Source organism: Muscardinus avellanarius (assembly GCF_963383645.1).
Source record: "Muscardinus avellanarius genome assembly, chromosome: 2".
Lineage (NCBI taxonomy): Eukaryota > Metazoa > Chordata > Mammalia > Rodentia > Gliridae > Muscardinus > Muscardinus avellanarius.
The window spans coordinates 11,650,861-11,668,928 of NC_137787.1; positions in this window are offsets into that span (position 1 = coordinate 11,650,861).

Genomic DNA, 18,068 nt, shown 5'->3' on the forward strand with positions numbered 1-18,068 from the left:
CTGAACATGCACCATCCTCCTGTCTCAGCCTCCCAAATACTGGGATTACAAGTGTGCACCACCATGCCCGGCTTATTTTTCATTTTAAAACAAGGTCTTACTAAGTTTCTGGGGGTCTCGCTAAGTTGCTGAAGGTAGTGGTGAACCTGCAGTCCTCCTGTCTCCGCTTCCCAAGTACTGTGATTTACAGGTATGCATGGCCACGCCTGACTCTTCCTTACTTTTATATGAAATAAAGGTATGCAAGGGTAAAACTCTGCTAAGACAGCTCTAGAAAATGTGTGGTTCCCTTTTGACGTTGATTAAAATACGTATATTCATTTCCAACCTCAAATACAGATAGAAAAGACTAGTTAGAAAATTCTTCCATAGACTTTCGTGAGTTTGAAATAAGTTAGTCATGTAAACACTCATTTGTAGCCATTACAAATGAGAAAGTTTTTGTTTTAGAGTAAGAGCTTGAATGAAATCATTCAAGCACAGGTGTTTTTATGACGCCATTTTCAAGGGCGCCTGGACTTCGTTAAATATCAAAATAAACACAGTACAGAAATGCAAACGATTGCTCTGAGCACCCAGAAAGCCAAATCTAACGCACGCTGTCATGGAAAGAGAGGTGGACAGAGGAGGACCAATGTTCTGTCTCCTGTGATGTAAAACAACGCAGGGCATTAGAAAGACTGAAGAATCTCCTCTTTGCAGGAATTTCAATTTCGCCAAAATGTATATACCAGAAATGAAGGCCACAGGTAACTGTGGACAAATTACTATATAGCATGTGAAAGAAAATGTTAAGAGAAAATCACAAATGCACATGAGTCCTGCTCTACCCTTGGGAGGGGTGCCCGGTAGAAACAGCACTGGAGCAGAAGTCAGAATTAAACTGCAGTGCTGCCTGGGTTGCATCCCGGCCATGTGGCTCCGATCAAGCCCCTGAGCTTTAGCCTCCACTTCTGTGTGTGAACAGTGGTGGACCGACCTGTGTCCAGGTGTCCCCGAGAAGCAGATGAGACAACAAAAGGGAAAGCTCGTTGCCTGGTGCAGATTATGAATCCAGTGCAAACTATGATTATCGACACCATCTTCACCACACAGAATGATGTGGTCAAGGCAGAAACTTCTCGGTCTTTCTCGCTGCCAAGAAGTTCACGATTTACTTATGAAAAAAAATCACAAATCCATGAAAATGGAATAGCAATTTACTGGCAGGCGCTCTTATAAATACTTAGACACACCGGTTTGTTTAATCATAATAATCAGACAGGCATCGTTACTCTATACACTATATTTTATGTATTACAATGACTTTAACGAGTGAGGATACTACAACAAGAAAATTTAAATGAGTTTTGAAGCCAGGCACAATGGTGCACGCCCTTAACACCAGGTCTTGGGAGGCTGAAACAGGAGGAAAGCGGGTTTGAGGGCAGCTTTAGCAACTTGGCGAGACTTTCCGCAACCTAGTGAGACCCTGATTCAACACACACAAAAATACTAATAATAAAAGGGCTGGAGGTATAGCTCAGATGTAGAACATGCCTGGGTTAAATCTCAAGTAAAAAAAAAAAAAAGAAGAAAAGAAGAAGAAGAAGGAAGAGGAGGAGGAGAAGGAGGACAATAGCAGCAGCAACAGCAGCAATAAATGAGATTTAAACACGATAGTAGAGACAAAGAGACAAAGAGAGGACAGAGGGAAGAGAAAGAGGAAGAGGAGAAGAAAAATAAATAGAAAAAATGAGGTTATAAATTTTGTTTCTCATTTTATGTTATTAAAGAAGATGTTGAAGTACCCCAAAAAATATTGAAAATGCATTAACAATATTCTCAGGAGAACCAAGAGATTCAAGAACTACTGCTCTGGTGGGATATAAGAATCCAACACAATAGGAAAAAAAAATGAAGTTGTTTTCTTTTTTCCTTCACTGATATCTCAAAATTTGTCTAGGCAAAAATAAGAATGAGAATTCCCTGGGCTAAGGAGGAAAAATATGTTTGTAAAATAGGAAGGGTAAAAATGTTATAAATAATTAGCTAATTAACTTTTAAAATGCTCTCACTCGATACTAATGTTAAAAACAAAACAAAAAAAAACTTTGAAAGTTCCTAGATGTGGTAAGATTGCCTCCTGGCACCTGTAGACGTTTTTGTGTGTAGCACCTCGAAAAAAAAAGTCACACCCTACTCCTTTCCTGACATTCCAGAAAAGCTTGCAATCCACCCACCATGTGCATGACATCGCGCTACAAAATTTTCCCCTGCACGTGTGCCATTTGCCCAGAAGGTCTAACAAGGATTCCACCAACTTCCTCCTTCCCTCAGCTCTTGCAGCTTGATGATTGCGGATCGCCTTGGTCTGTCTTGCCTTCCTGGTGACCTACTTATCGCTTCCTGCATACCAAGAAGAGATTTGACTGCGGAGTAGAAAGTAATCTGTCAGCATCTAGTCCCAGTGCGTGCTTCAGAACTTGAACCAAATCCAGTTCCCAGGACTGCCTAGAGCAGCTTAGCAAGATCACACTTGAACCGTTTCAGCCTCTTCTTCTCCGGGGCCCTGAGAAGGACGGTTACAGAGAAACTCAAAAAGGGATTGCAGAAGAGCGTCTCAAAACCAACCCACCTGGGCCACAAGTGAGATGCAGGAGGAAAAGCTAGTGGGATTCCAGGTGAGGATTTGGAGGTGAGGAAGGTGAGCAGACATTGTCTAGGAAAGAGAAGGCAAAACACACCCATCAGCCTCCAGTGGCCATCAGAGCCAGCAGTAAAGGGAGAGGCTGAGCAGGTTTCCCTCCCGGAGAGTCTTCCCTTTTACTGGAGCCATGTCTTCAGACGCCCACCATGAAGAAGGTGCCTAGAATGGGCCACAGCCACCAGACTCTTGGAGAGCCCCTCGCGAGGTGGGAAAGGCCTCACTAGCTCCGGCTCTGCTCATGCCTCTCCCTTGCAGTTCCATTCTCCCAAGAAGCTTTTCAGAAACCTCTAGTCTTCTCTCTCCTCCGGCCCTCCTGATCCAAGGGTCTGCCCCAGTAGACTCTCCTATTCCTAAGGTAGCTCCAGCCCATCGCTACTGTTAGACATTCTTATCCTGTTCATTGCTCGAGATCTAATTCCAAGACTGCTTTTCCAGGGCAATTTTTATAATCAAAAGAGATGGTGAACCCCCACGGGACATTGCTTTTCACACCACATAATCACCTGTATCATCCTGTCCTTGTCTGCTCAGCACCTTGCGGAAGGGGCTTAGAGGCTCAAGGGCATGTGCCAGGTAAAGGAAACATGTGTAGTCACCCCCGATGACTCCCACCCTCATTTCTCAGCCCTATTAGTCACTAATTCTGTCTCACACTTCATCTCCAACTCATTTCCTCTCTCCCACCTCCGTTGTCCTGGTCTCTGGTGTTCAGAACTTGATGTCTCCGTTGATATAGTATGTGGCCTCCGCCAGGCACAGAATAAAAGAATAATAGAATAAAAGCACCAAAATAATTTTTCTCCACTCTTCTAACTAGTTGGTTCCCCAGTAAGGAAAAAGATGTTAGCAGACCAGTCCACCTTCCCCACGGGACTATCTTTGACACAAGCAAAGATCATTTCGTAGGAGCTCGATCTGAAGAGAAGTCAATGAAAAAGAAAGGTAGCTGGGTACGGTGGCACATGCTTGCAAACCCATTACTTGGGAGGATGAGACGAGAGGATCACAGGTTTAAGAATAGCTTCAGCAATTCAGTGGGACTTTCAGCAACCCAGCTAGACCTTGATTCAAAACAGTAGGAAAAGGGTTAGTAGTGTATCTCAGAGGTTGGATGGCCCTGGGTTTAATCCCAGGAAGGAAGGAAGAAGGGTAGGGAGGGAAAAAGAAAGAAAGAAAGAAAGAAAGAAAGAAAGAAAGAAAGAAAGAAAGAAAGAAAGAAAGAAAAGAAGGAAGGAGATTGGGGGATTACATAAGGATCATGAGGAAAAGAGATTTTAAGGGCACCAACAGTGTTTGAAGTTTTAGAGGAAGAAAAAAAATTGGTGAAACTTTTTGATAAATGACACACTATGGAAAAACTTGCACTGCTGCTACAAAAAAAATCCTTTGGGAAGGCGACATTTCTTTTTGAGAATTTTGTATTTGGATTTATGAAATTTTTCAATGTCATGCGGTCTAAGCCTACATCACAAAATATCTTGGCCTTATGCTGGCTATAGAAGAAACTCAGGATCATAGGACCATAAAATACAAGAAAAATGTATCACATACAACCCTCAAATATTAATAAAAACCCCAAAGTATACACTGCTCAAGTGACATACGCAAAGGTTTATCAATTGTTGGCAGAGCCCGGCAGCCCAGAAGTCACCCTGCCCAAACAATTTGGCTTGCTGTTCTATTAACGTAAGAGTCTGCATTCTACCTCTGAACTCCACCCCCAGCCCTATTTTTTATTATTTTATTATTTACTTTGAAACAGGGTCTCACTGAGTTGCAAAGGGCCTCACTAAGTAGCTGAGGCTGTCCTCAAACTGGGATCCTCCTGTCTCAGTCTCCCGAATGCTGGGGTTACAAGTGCACGCCACCATGCCCAGCTACTCCTATTCTTAACCCACCACCTGCCAAAAGAAATTCCAACATCACAAATAAGAAGCCACGTAGCAAGGCAACAATATTAAGTGAATAGAGTTTACCCAAATAAAAATGGACGGAACTAATCAGCTCTTTGATATTTCCAGGTTAGCATTGGGGCCTACAGAGATCTGTCCCTCCCTTCTCCAAATGTAACCTCCGTGGACCGCTGATTTTCCTCCTTTGGCATAATGAAAGCTGCTCACTCTTGAGATCTCCAGGTAACATTTTATTCATATATGACCATTGTTTGGGTACATATTTCTATATCTCTTAAGAGATAAGAGACCTGCAAAATTAAGTAGCTGTCCAAAGGCACTCAGGCAATAATGCCACAGCTGGGATTTGCACCCACATCAAGCCAGGCTACCGTCCACAGAACTTCTGTTCTGTCAGCTGTTCTCCTATACTGGCCACTGAGGGGGAAAGATGAGGGCTACTGGATTCCTAGAGCCATGGTAAGCAGCCTTGCCCAAGTTCACATGGCTAGATTTGGCAATTCCATCCTGGCCCATCTCCTTCCAAAACCCAAGCTTCTTCAACTGCTGTGTCTGCTGTCCAGCCTCTGACCCTGCTTCTCCATAACTTTTCCCAATCCCCAAGGTATTGCTAGAGACCTTGCTTATCCTCCTTCTTTGCTATCTTTGCTTCCTAATTATGTATCACTTACTGACGTTTGCTAAAATATTTCTAAACTGAAGGATTAGTCGCCTAAATTTGTAGATGCCCGAGGAGCCCTAGAGATGAGCTTCAAGTTGCTTAACAAACCACAGAAGCTGTATATAAATGTCACTTCTGTGTGCAGAGCTGTATGCTCTTGCAGGGCAGGCCACGGTTTTCATCAGAATCTTCAAGGAATTCATTGCTCTAAAAAGCTGAGGAACTGCTGCCTTGAGTCATTTCTGCAAATCCTCGGGTTTGCTCTAAAAAAAAAAATAAAAATTGTACTTCTTTCTTTATGTTCATTTTCAACACGCAGAAGACTTCTCACTACTCAGGCTTTCTCTGTAATATGAAATGGGCCCCAAATTACCCTCCATTGCCTCTCAGGACAGAGTTACAGGAATCCTCTTGTTTGAGATGATGCCTCCCCAGCCTTGCCACCTCCCTCTTTCCCATAATCCTTGCTCAAATAACCATGCTGTGCCGCCTGGTCACTGTGACTTAGGATATTTGAAAAACATTCCCAGGCTCTTTATCGCACGACTTCCCCAGTCTGCCTGATCAAGCAGGTTGTTTCCCGATGCTGGGACCAGAGCCAATCAGTTCTCTTTTATAAAAATTCCCCCAAAGAAAAACCCACACCTATTGAGAAACTTAAAGAATGTGTTCCCATTTTATTCCTGTTTATTTTGCATTAGTTCCGGGCTTCAAATTAGACAGGTGAAACTGAATTGGAGGGAGGAGAGTGGAATGTGCTACTCCACAGTTCAATTTCAATTTTGAGTGACTTTAAAACTCATTCACCCAGCTCAGCATATGAATTAGTCAAACACCTAAAGATATTTCAGTCTTATAATTAGAGATTTTTCTTCCCAAACCATTCACTGATTTTAACACACACACACACACACATGTTCCTGCCTCACTTGAATCCGCATTTAATTTTATATACCAACATGTGTGAACCATGGAAACAGTAGCATGCGGATACAAGGCTTGGGAACCATGTTCCTGGCCACGAGCTTCAACTGAATAATACAGACCGAATATGCACATTATGTGTGTAACACCCAGCCTGAAAACATTTGTGCTTCTACAAAAGGAAGAAAGTAAAGAATGAACAAAGTTATGCTCATGTCCCAGTATTCCCTCTCTCTTGTGGACACCGTTGTCACAGGAGATAGTCAAAGTCCATCGAATTCTTTTTTTTTTTAAATTTTTATTGGTGCATTATATTCACACATCATATTGGGGTAAAAAACTGGTGTGGACATACATATACACATCACCGATTTAACCCCTACCCAATTCCCACCCCATTTCCTCCCCATCCCTTCTTCCCTTGCTTGGCTTAGTGGTTGACTTCGATATGTTTAAGTACATTGTGTGTTTTAGAGAATTTCCTTCTTCCCCCCTCCACTCCCCTCCTCTCATTTAGGTTGCCTTGTTTACTCCTCTATAGGATTTCCTTTTTCATCTAGAGTTCCTCCTATGGCCTATTTCTCCTTAGCTTTCACTTATTAGGGAAAGCATCCAATTTCTTCTGTTTTGTGACTGACTAATCTCACATAGCATAATGTCCTCCAGTTCCATCCATTTCCCTGAAAATGATGTAATTGAGGGTTTTTTTTTAAAGGCTGTGTAAAATTCCTTTGTGTACATATCCCACAGTTTTGTAATCCATTCATCTGTTGATGGACATCTTGGCTGGTTCCATAGTTTGGCTATGGTGAATTGTGCAGCTATGAACATAGATACACATGCATTAGTTTGGTAGTTCAGTTTCCTATCTTTTGGGTAGATACCCAGAAGTGGTATTGCTGGATCAAATGGTATATTTGTTCCCATTCTTCTGAGGATTCTCCATGCTGTCTTTCAAAGTGGTTGCACTAATTTGCAGTCCCACCAACAATGTTTTAGAGTTCCCACTTCTCCACATCCTCGCCAGCATTTGCTGTTGTTTGTGTTTTGAATGATTGCCATTCTAGTTGGAGTTAGGTGAAATCTCAGGGTAGTTTTGATTTGCACCTCTCTGATTGCCATGATGTTGAGCATTTTATTGGCCATTTGAATTTCTTCTTTCGTGAAGTGTCTACTTAGTTCGCTTGCCCATTTTTTTATTGGATGCTTTGTTTTCTTAGTGTTGAGTTTCTTGAGTTCTCTGTATATTCTGGATATTAGTCCTCTATCGGTGGTGTAGGTGGCAAAAATCTTCTCCCATTCTGTTGACTCTCGGTAGAGGTTCTTGATAGTTTCCTTTGCTGAACAGAAGCTCTTCAGTTTCATGCAATCCCATGTATTGATTCGCCTTTTAATTTGTTGTGCCTTTGGGGTCTTGTTGAGAAAGTGTTTATCTGTGCCTATGTGTTGTAGTGTTGGACCTATGCCCTCTTCAAGGAACTTCAAGGTCCCTGGTTTGATTTCTAAATCTTTGATCCATCTTGAATTGACTCTTGTGCAGGGTGAGAAAGTGGGATTAATTTCCAATTTTCTGCATATGGTTAACCAGTTTTGCCAACACCATTTGTTGAACAGGCTTTTTTTCCAGTGTATGTTTTTGGCGCCTTTGTCAAAAATCAATTGGATGAAAGTGTGTGGACTTGTTTCTGGGTCTTCTATTCTGCTCCATTGGTCTATGTATCTGTTTTTGTGCCAGTACCAAGCTGTTTTTATTACAATGGCTTTGTAGTATAATTTAAAGTCAGGTATTGTGATTCCTCCTGCATGGTTTTTGTTGCTGAGAACTACTTTGGCTATTCTAGGCTTTTTGTTATTCCAAATAAATTTAAGGACTGATTTTTCTTTGTCTGTGAGGGATGATCTTGGTAGTTTAATGGGCATTGCATTCAATCTGTAGATCACTTTTGGAAGGATGGCCATTTTAATTATATTTATTCTGCCTATCAATGAACATGGCATATCTTTTCATCTTCTAAGATCTTATTCAATTTCTTTTTTTCAGTGTTTTATAATTTTCTTTGTAGAGATCTTTTACTTCCTTGGTCAAGTTTATTCCTAAGTATTTTATTTTTTTGTGGGAGATCCTGAGTGGAAGTGTTTTCTGAATTTCTTTTTCAGTGGATTTATGGTCGGTGTACAGAAAAGCTTCTGATTTTTTTAAGATTGATTTTGTATCCAGATACTTTGCTGAATTTGTTGATCAGTTCTATAAGCCTTTTGGTTGAGTTTGTTGGGTGTTCTAAATATAGTATCATGACATCTGCAAATAGTGAAAGTTTGAGTTCTTCTTTTCATATTTGTAATCCTTTGACTTCCTTTTCTTGCCTTATTGCTCTGGCTAGAGTATTTAGTACTATATTGAAGAGAAGTGGTGATAATGGACATCCTTGTCTTGTTCCTGTTTTTAGGGGAAATTCTTGACACCATTTAATATGATGTTGGCGGTGGGCTTATCGTAAACTGGCTTTATGATGTTGAGATATGTTCTTTTATTCCAATTATCTGCAGTGTTTTTTATCATAAATGGATTTTGGATTTTATCAGATGGTTTTTCAGCATCTGTTGAAATGATCATGTGATTTTTGTCTTTGATTCTGTTTATATGATGAACTACATGGATTGATTTTCGTATGTTGAACCAGCCTTGCATCCCTGAGATGAACCCTACCTGGTCATGGTGTATGATTTTCTTCATGTGGTTTTGAATGTGTGTTGCTATTATTTTGTTTAGTATTTTTACATCCAAGTTCATCAGAGATATAGGTCTATAGTTTTCCTTCCTTGAACTGTCTTTATTCAGTTTGGGTATTAGTGTGATGTTGGCTTCATAGAATGTATTTGGGAGAGTCCCGATTTTTTCTATTTCACGGAATAGTTTGAGAAGTATTGGGGTTAGCTCTTCTATAAAGGTTTTATAGAATTCACTTGGGAAACCATCTGGTCCTGGGCTTTTTTGATGGTAAGCTTTTTATTGCTGTTTTAATCTCTTTGATTGCTATTGGTTCGTTTAAATTTTCTATATCTTCTTGACTTAGTATAGGAAGGTTGTATTTATCTAAAAAGTTGTCAATTTCCTCCAGATTTTCCATTTTGTTGGAGTATAGTTTTTCAACGCAGTTTCTGATAATCCTCTGGATTTCTACACTGTCAGTAGTAATGTCTCCTTTTTCACCTCTTATCTAAATCGAATTCTTTACTGATGTTTTCTTCAGAAGCATTTGTATACTCGGGTTTATTTCAGTATCCCCCAAAGGAGAGCACCAGCCACTTCCCAAACATGTTTGATTACAGAATATCCTTTCTGCTCTTTTATCAGGTTACCTATTGTTATCTTCCAGAACTTGAAAATACTATTTAGGAAACAGTGAGGTAGTGTTTCTTTACTCTCCACCTCCAAACTTAAAAATGCGTCCTTAAAATGAAGCAACACTTGCGTCAAGGTGAGGATCCAGGTGCCCCAATCGCGCAGAGAGGCTATGAGGTTGGGGACCAGGCAAGGCCAGACAGACACAGAGAGAATAATATGTGAAAATGTGGCTACTATTTTCTGTAAATTTACACTCTATGGCAATTCATTCTTTAGTATGTGTGTTTGTGTGTGTGTGTGTGTGTGCACGTGTGTGGGGAGGGTGTGGGTGTGAGTGTTGTTGAGAATTGGACTCATGGGCATTCTCCCTCTGAGCTATACCCCTCCTCCTATTTAACTTTTTATTTTGAAACACAGCCTCACTAAGTTGCTGAGGCTGGCCTCGAATCTGTGATCCTCCTCTCTCAGCCTTCTAAGGTACTGGAATTACAGTGTGCACCCATGTGCCCTGCTACAATTTATTCTTTCCAAAACATCAGTGTTACCTTCTCTTCCTCCACCCAGACCACAACCATCACTTGTGCTAGGCTCAGCTGATCTGCCCCCCCACTTTCCATAGACCCAGTCATCAGAAATAGTGGCCTGTCTGCACAATGGAAAACTGGGGGCAGAAGAAAAGTACTGCTACGCACTGCAATCTTAATGAACCCCAGGAACTTCGGGCTAAGTTGAAAACAGTCAGACACAGAAGACAGTGCTGTGTAACTGAAAGTGAAGTGTCCAAGGCAGGCAAATCCACAGAGACAGAAGGTAGGTCGGCTGCTGCAGGGGCTGGAGGTGAGGGAGGGATGAGGAGCGATGGCCAGGGCTCATGGGCTGTCTTTTATGGGGCCACAGAAATATTCTACAATCAGGTTGTGATGATGTGGCTCAACCCCGTGAATATACTAAAAAAATACCGAGAGCAGGGGTCATGGCGCACACTTGTAATCCCAGGACTTGGGAGGCTGAGACAGGAGGATCACAGCTTCGCAGGACATCCTCAGCAACTTACTAAGAACCTATTTCAAAATAAAAGAATACAGTAGGGCTGGAGGTGTAGCTCAGAGGTCGAATGTCCCTGAGTTCCATTCCCAGTACCACAAACACACATAGAAAATAAAATTAGGAATACTTCAAGTAGCATGTAAATTCAGCCTTAATCAAGCTGTTATTTTAGGGCCACTGGGATGCTCACCCTAGGCATGCAGGCGGCACCGGCCTCCATGCCTGGGCAAGGGAACCTGCCCTCCCTTCTTGTCATTCATCTTCTCTTTCTCTTCAGATGGCACAGCTCCGCTGTGCAAAACAGACCTTTCTCAGTCGCCTCCCTCCTTCCTGCTCATGCGCAGAATCCCACTTTGATTTGTCTTGTTGTGGAATGGGTACCAGGGATTGAATCCAGGGCCTCACACATGCTGGGGAAGTCCTAAACTGCATCCCAGCCTCTGTTATTATTTGATTTTGAGACAGGGTCCCCCTAAGCTGCTGAGGCTGACCTGGAGCTTGTGACCCTCCTGCCTCAGCCTCCTGAGCAGCTGGGGTTACAGGCGTGTGCCACCCGGCATCCCAGCGAGTCCTGTGAAGAAAATGGCCTTTCAAGGCATGATTCCTGTGTTCTCCGAGCTCTTTGTCACAAAGTTTGAGCAAACTGACACCTGTTTTGAGTGGTGTTGCATGCCTGCAATCCCAGAACCTAGGAAGCTCTGAACTGGGAGAGGGCAGTCCCCTTCCCACTCCATCCTCATGACCGTAAGTAAAAATAAAAGTGCCCTGCTGACCACTGGCCCTGAATCCAGCTGCTGCGTCCTGAGCACACACATCGTGTTTGTCCTGGGACGACGTTGACCTGCTGGGTAGCCTCGCCTCTGGGAACGATGCATACTACTTGCCAGGTATTGCTGGGCCATCTCTTCTTTAGAAAAATCACATTTTTGAAAGTGGTTTTATAGAACAAAATAAGTAAATTTTTAAAAGATAAACATAAAGACACCCTGACTCTTCGGAACTAGCAATGTCCTAAAAAATAAGGAAAGTCAGAAACACCATCGCAGACCAGCGGGGACGAAGGGGACCAGGCAACCGAGCAGGATGCGGTGACCTGGAGAGGCGCTGGCGGGGGCTGTGAGAGCCGACGGGGGTCACCACCATGTGCCACCGTGACCCCCGGTCACCACGAACCCTCCATGGCAATGCAAGTCACCTGCAGGAGAGAGAGCTGGGCGAAATGCACTTAGGAGCCCTCTAAGCTCCCTCTGTAACTTTTCTGTAAGCCTAAAATTATTCCAAAATCAAGAGGAAAATTTTAGCTAAATAAAATCTCTATGCACAAACAGGAGCCCAGTCAAAGCAGAAGTGTGATGATGGCTTTTTAGCTTCACCTTGTCCTTTCTCCTATTTTTTTAGAAAACAGTTTGCATAGGTCTCCTCCACAGTCAGATACAAGAACCAGCTCTCAGTGCCCTGCCCGAGCCCTCTGTGCAGCCGCGTCCTGCTCCTTTTCTCTCTCCCATGAAAGATGCTGCCCGTGTCTTTCCTTATTCCTTGCAGAAACTCCACCTCGAAAAAAGAATTCGGAGAAAACTGAGACACTGTGGATTTTAGATTGCCTTTGAGTGGGGATCTGGTTACTGGGGTGACTCCTGTTCACTTCTATAATTCCCATGTGCTTTGTATAAACACACACACGTATGCACACACACCTTTAAACAAGAGCTGTTTAACACTGCAAACATTGTATTGTCCCATCTGCAGCCTCTTCAAAAGGTCAAACCACCCTCTACAGCCTACAGCCTTGGGTCAAAAACCACGAACATACAGAGGCAAATTCTCATACTTTTTTCTTGTCAAGCAAACAGCTTGTTTGAAGTAAGGCGACGTAAAGAATAACAGAAAATGAATCAGGTGGACACAGACAGCCCCGGTCAGCACACTGGCAGGAAGAACGAGTCGAACCCAGACATGCAGATGTCAGCAGTGGTTTTTTGTTACACGGAAGACCTTCACTGTTAACTTCGCTTTTCCCACCAGTTTTCAAGGCACAAGAGGGAATTTTTCCCGCTTTTCTCAGAACAGACAAAACAATGGTAAAGATAAACTGTGAACATCAGGATTTCCTGAGGACCGTCCTTGATGGCGCTCACACGCCAGTACCAACATCCAGAACATCCCCAAGTCGAGGAACAGAGGAAACTTCCACGGCTCCAGGCAGAACAGGAATGAAGGACTGTGGATCAGTGCGAGAGAGATGAGGCCGACGCTGCTTCGTGACTAGTGGGAATTCTGATGCACAATTCCGGGACTTTGATTTTTAAAATTAAGAAATGGAGCCAGGCGTGATGGCACACACCTGTAATCCAGTGCTTGAGAGGCTGAGGCAGAAGAATTGGAGGTTTGAGGCCAGCCTTAGCAACTCAGCCAGACTCTCAGCAAGTTAGTAAGACTCTGTTTCCAAATAAAATATAAAAAGGGCTGGGGGTGGGGGGTACTCCCCCAACCAAAAAAAAAAATTTTAAATATGGAATATAGTGGATTTGTCACTCTCCTATATTCTTTGTCTCTCTTTTAAAACCAGTTAACATAGATCTGCAGACAGCCTAAAATCAATTTAAATGTGAAAAAAATCTACTATAAGCCTGGCGTGGTGGCACACGCTTGTGATCCCAGCACTTGGGAGGCTGAGACAGGAAGATCACAGGTTCAAAGCCAGTCTTGGCAATGTAGCAAGGCTCTCAGAAACCGAGTAAGACCCTGTTTCCAAATAAAAAATTAGGATGGGGTGTAGCTTGGAGGTAGAATGTCTCTAGGTTCGATCCCCAGTGCAAAAAAAAAAAAAAAAGAAATCTACTATGAAAGGTGACCTACTTCAATCTTGGTGACATTTTCCTAGACACTTGGAGCTTGTCTAGCACAAACACACAGCTTTCCCACAGTGCATCGGGGCCCAGAGCTGTTGAGTGACTTCTTTAGGTGAGTTATCTAGAAAGTGGAGGACCAGGGCCCCCACCCAGGTCTTCTAATACTAGAGCTGGTCCTTCATCTACCCCATAAACTTCTTTCTGTTTATCGTACTTTGGGCCCAAAAGAAGGTAGAGTGTATTATATGGAGAAAGGGTTAAATAATTCCTCAGGTTTTCAAAGAAAGACATGAAACCAGAGATGATGCTTATCTGTTATGGAAAAGCAACTGTTTATTATGTTCTAAACTACTTATTTGACACTGTTTGGTTCTGAGAAAAACCATGCTTTCAAAGCAAGGTCACATTCCTACGAGAGCCCAGCTGCTCTCCTTCCTTAGCAACCCTCGTCCCCAAGTCCCTCTAGGGAAGGGCATCTAAGGGTGCAGAGAGTAAATCCGTGGTTACTTTAACACCTGGTGTCAGAATGCTGTCAGAGGGGGAACTGCTTTTTCAGCTAAATATCCTAAGTGGGTGAACTCACCACAAGCACGTACAGTGAAACAAAAGAGAAAGCACAGACGCTCTGCATTGAAAAGCAACAGAAACCTGGCTATGGGGGCAGAGACACAAAGGAGAAGAGAGTGACCAAGTGAACCCGCCGCAGCCAGGGCTGTCCAGACACCATCAGCCCTCGGGAAGAAAGAAGCAGACCCAGCAGAACCACCTGCCAGGCCGTGGGAGCGAGAGCCTGAGGGGCAGAGCAACCTCTGCATGTGCGCCACACACGCGTGTACGAAGATTAGTGAGCCCAGGGTTGACCAAAGAGGAGGGCTGTGTGCTTTACGGGTCTGGGCCAGGGCAGGAAGGACAGACTTCATTCATGCCACATGATCTGGTCACATGGGCCAAAGAGCAAATAATTTGACCTCTCCCCTCTCCCCTCTCCCCTCTCCCCTCTCCCCTCTCCCCTCTCCCCTCTCTTCTCTTCTCTTCTCTTCTCTTCTCTTCTCTTCTCTTCTCTTCTCTATCTCTCTCTCTCTCTCTCTCTCTCTCTCTCTCTCTATATATATATATATATATATATATATATATATATATATATCCTTTTTTTTTCTGGCCCTATTTCTTTGCTTCACACTTTGAACATTATCCTTGTTATTCTAGAGAGCCCAGGGAGGGAGCTACCTGGAGGAGGACCTCCATAATGGACCACAAGTCCCCACAGAGGTCTCCCCCAAGAAGTAGAGGGCTTTAAAGACTGGACTTGTGACAATTCCAGCATGGGAGAGAGAGACAGAAGAGAGCTCACAGATAACCTAGCAAAATCCTTCCCTATGTAAAGAGGAGCCCACATCTCAAGACAAGAGCCTGCCCCACACAGGCCCACTGGTCAGTGTTAGAGACAAATCTCCCTCGGCTCAGGTCAGTACCAGCGAAAACCAACTGGACCCACTTTCCCACGAGCCTGTCTGTGCCCGCAATGGGTGTTGGGCCACGTTCTCTAGGGCAAGTGAGACTCACTTCCAAACACAGCAGTCAGTGTTTCTCAGCAGAACTACATTCTCCACAGGAGCGTGGCTGGGCAAGGCAGAACTGTGACCCAGCCCAGAGCTCGATGGATCCCTGATCAGTTAAAGAAGAAGAAAGAAGACTCTAGAAATGAGATAACTGTAAGAAAAATGCCTCTAACACAAACCTTGAGCCCGCTGTGGCGACGCACATCTGTAAACCCAGTGCTCGGGAGGCTGAGACAGGAGGATCGCAGAGTCAAGGACAGCCTCAGCAATTTAATGAGACCCTGTTTCAAAATAAAAAAGGCGCCGGGCATGGTGGCGCACGCCTGTAATCCCCGTGCTTGGGAGGCAGAGACAGGAGGATCGCGCAGATTCGAAGCCAGCCGCGTGCGCTGGCTTAGGAGACCCTGTTTCCAAATAAAAATGTAAAAATAGGCCTGGGAGTGTAGCCCGGAGGTAGAAGGGCTTCCAGGAATCCCAGTACCACCAAAAATAAATAAATAAATAAATAAATAAATAAATAAATAAATAAATAAATAAAAAAGGCTGGAGGTGAAGTTAAGAGGTAGAATTTGGTTCAATTCCCAGTATCAAAACAAAAAAACGAAAAGATCTAGGTGAAATTGGCGAAAGGCATTCTGACAGTGTTAATTACAAGAATGCATAAAGTTAAAATATGAATTATAATGAAAAGATGCTATTCGAGTAAGCTTTATTTTAATACATGAATATTTTATTTGCTGACAGGCTGAATTCCTCAAGAATTCCCCAAAACAAAGCTTTTGCTTTAATCGGAAATATTCCCTAGAACTGAAACATCTGCCTTTAGGGGAGTTATGTCAGCCTTATAGATTGTAAATATTATTGAATCCTATGAGGTTTTCCCCCTGACTAAACATGGTCCTCTGAGTCATGCTTTGACCTATGTTAAAGGAAAAGTCACTATGATTTGGCAAAATGGGGGACCGCAAAGATTTCTAGGCTCTAGTCCCTGAAACCCGTGAACATTACCTTTATGTGACATGGCAAAAGAGAGTTTGAAGATGTAATTAAGAATTTGAGATAAGAAGCTGATCCTAGATTATCAAGATGGTTCCTAAATACAATCATAAGTGTTCCTATAGGACAGAGGCAGAGATCTGCCTACAGAGGTCATGGGATGTGACCTTGGATGCCAAGGCTGGTGTCCTGCCAGAGGGCTGAGAGTCAGGGAAGCGGCTTCTGCCCTCAGATCTCCAGAAGGAGTCAGCCTGCTGAGACCTGGGCTTCCATCCTTTGAGAGGATAAATGTGTATTATTCTAAGCCACCAAGCTTGTGGTTATTTGATGCAGGGGCAAAAGGAAATGAATAAAGTTGGCAAATGTGAGTAATTTCTTTGACCCCATAAAAAACAGCCCTGGTAGCCATGGTGCACAGCGGGAGCCGCTCACCTCTAGTTTGTCCCCTGAGTCCTTTTTCTCGGAATCTGTTTGCACACTGCTCTTGAATGTCTTTCTCCTTTGCTCTACCCTAAAAGCAGTCCCAGGGCCTGAAGGCTTTCCAAATTAATAAATGAGCTCATAACCTAATGCTACTGATAATCACTAAGAACAATTTCCAAATGGTTTACCTTAAATATTATTTTATTTATTCTTTTAATTTGCATATTTTAATTAAGTAAAATTGTGTATGTTCCTTCTTTATGATATGATGTCTTGGTGAATGTGTACATTGTGGAATGACTAACTCGAGTCATTAAACGTCTGTATTAACTCACACTTGCATCATTTTTGTGGTAAGAACACTTGAAATCTGCTGCCTTGACAAGTTTGAAGAATGCGATTCTTCCAGGCACTGACTGTGGCCCCCGGGAAGCACTATCATTCCTTGATCTTAGTCCTCCTGTCCAGCTGAAATGTCACATCCTCTCTCCAGCACACCCGTTTGAGTCCTGGGTGAGTTAAAGCCATCAACAGCACTCAGCAATGTTGATTCTCCCGTGAGTTTTAGCTAGAAAGTCTGAATATATTTGTGTTTCCTCCAAATTCAGATGTTAAAATCTACTTCCCACGGTGAAGGTAGTAAGAGGTGGGGCCCTTGAAGGAGGTGATCAGGACATGGGGGTCCCCCACCCACCATGAATGGGATTATCACCTTAACAAGAGACCCCAGAACTAGCTAGTCCCTCCGTCATGCGAGCACACAGGGAGAAAACGCCCTCCATGAGCAATGGACCCTCACCAGACACCAAACCTGCCAGCACCTGGATCTTGGACTCCCCAGCCTCCAGACAGTGAGAAATAAATATCTGCTGTTTAGAAGCTCATGGTCTTGTTATAGCTGCCCAAATGGACTGAGACCGGGAGTGTCACAAGTTAGCAGATTATGAATATTATGTTTCCAGATCTTTCTTTTGAAACCCTGTTGTCAGAATAACTGCCTCTGAGAATGATGGAGGATGGTGGAGGATGGAGCCTCCCAGTCGGTGACAGGTGGGTGTGTGATGGGGGACAGGTCCTCACTTCACAGCCCGAGCTCTGATCTCCTCTCCGGGATGCAGGCCTCCTCCGAGCCTGGCCATCCTCAGCAGCCTCGCCGAGAGGCTGTCACTTGATGGAGGACGTGGCCATCAGCGGCCACCTGGGCTCTGAGAAATGACAGGCGGGCTCACCCCATCTCCTCATCTTGGCACTCACTAAATAGAAACCACAAAGGGAGTCGCAGAATCTCTGAAGAATGTGCCACAGATAAAGGCACTTGTGAGAGGGTCACACACCCATGAGCGCGCAGGGCATCCCTTTCATTTCTTCATTTCTTAGGAAGACAGTTGCCAGCGTCTCCCACTGTGTCTGAAGAAAGACAGTAGAGATTCCTCTCTTCCTGGTGGGGAGCGAGAGGAGGGAGGTGGTGCCATTGCCTGACATGTGAGCACAACTCGTCATAACGGGCCCAGCACTGCGCCCCTCCTCCCCACCTGCCTTCAGCTTATTATCAGAGAGCATCTAAAGCACTGAAAGCAAATGTGTCACTCTTCAAAGGAAAAACAGAGGCAAGGGCCATTCTAACACCACGGAGCTGCTTTCCAGCAACCGTGAGGCCAATG